The sequence below is a fragment of the Buceros rhinoceros genome, unplaced genomic scaffold (assembly GCF_000710305.1).
Source record: "Buceros rhinoceros silvestris isolate BGI_N320 unplaced genomic scaffold, ASM71030v1 scaffold28300, whole genome shotgun sequence".
In the NCBI taxonomy this organism is placed as follows: domain Eukaryota; kingdom Metazoa; phylum Chordata; class Aves; order Bucerotiformes; family Bucerotidae; genus Buceros; species Buceros rhinoceros.
This window is the reverse complement of record NW_010391790.1, coordinates 18,410-18,718: the sequence shown is the minus strand read 5'-3', so window position 1 is coordinate 18,718 and position 309 is coordinate 18,410. Positions and strand designations below refer to the sequence as shown.

Sequence of the window (309 nt, the reverse complement as noted above, 5' to 3'; positions counted from 1 at the left end):
AAAAAAAAAAAAAAAAGAACAATGATGCTTTTCTTTTTTGTTTTCCATGCTGCTCCCACCCTTAACGCAGTGGCCACGAACTCCGCACCTCCAGCCTCCGGCAGCCGGAGCGAGGATGGAGGGGCTCTGCACCCTGTAGCCTTGCAGGAAACAAACTGTATTTCCTCCAGAAAAGAGAGCTATTGCTGTCTCACCCAGCAAGATGTCGACAAGAAAGTGCTTCATAAAACTACACACTGGCAGGTCGGGGTTGGGGGGAGCACCCGGAGCCACGGCAGGCCCCTCGGCCCCCCTGGGGCGGGGGACCCC

General features: G+C 55.7%; 1 protein-coding gene across 1 annotated transcript in view; it reads right to left on the bottom strand.

Annotated features, from left to right (window-relative positions):
- DAAM1 (dishevelled associated activator of morphogenesis 1) overlaps positions 1-309 on the bottom strand; it is a gene marked incomplete at its 5' end in the record, with an annotated part of 42,797 nt that overhangs the window by 30,058 nt on the left and 12,430 nt on the right. The window lies entirely within an intron of this gene.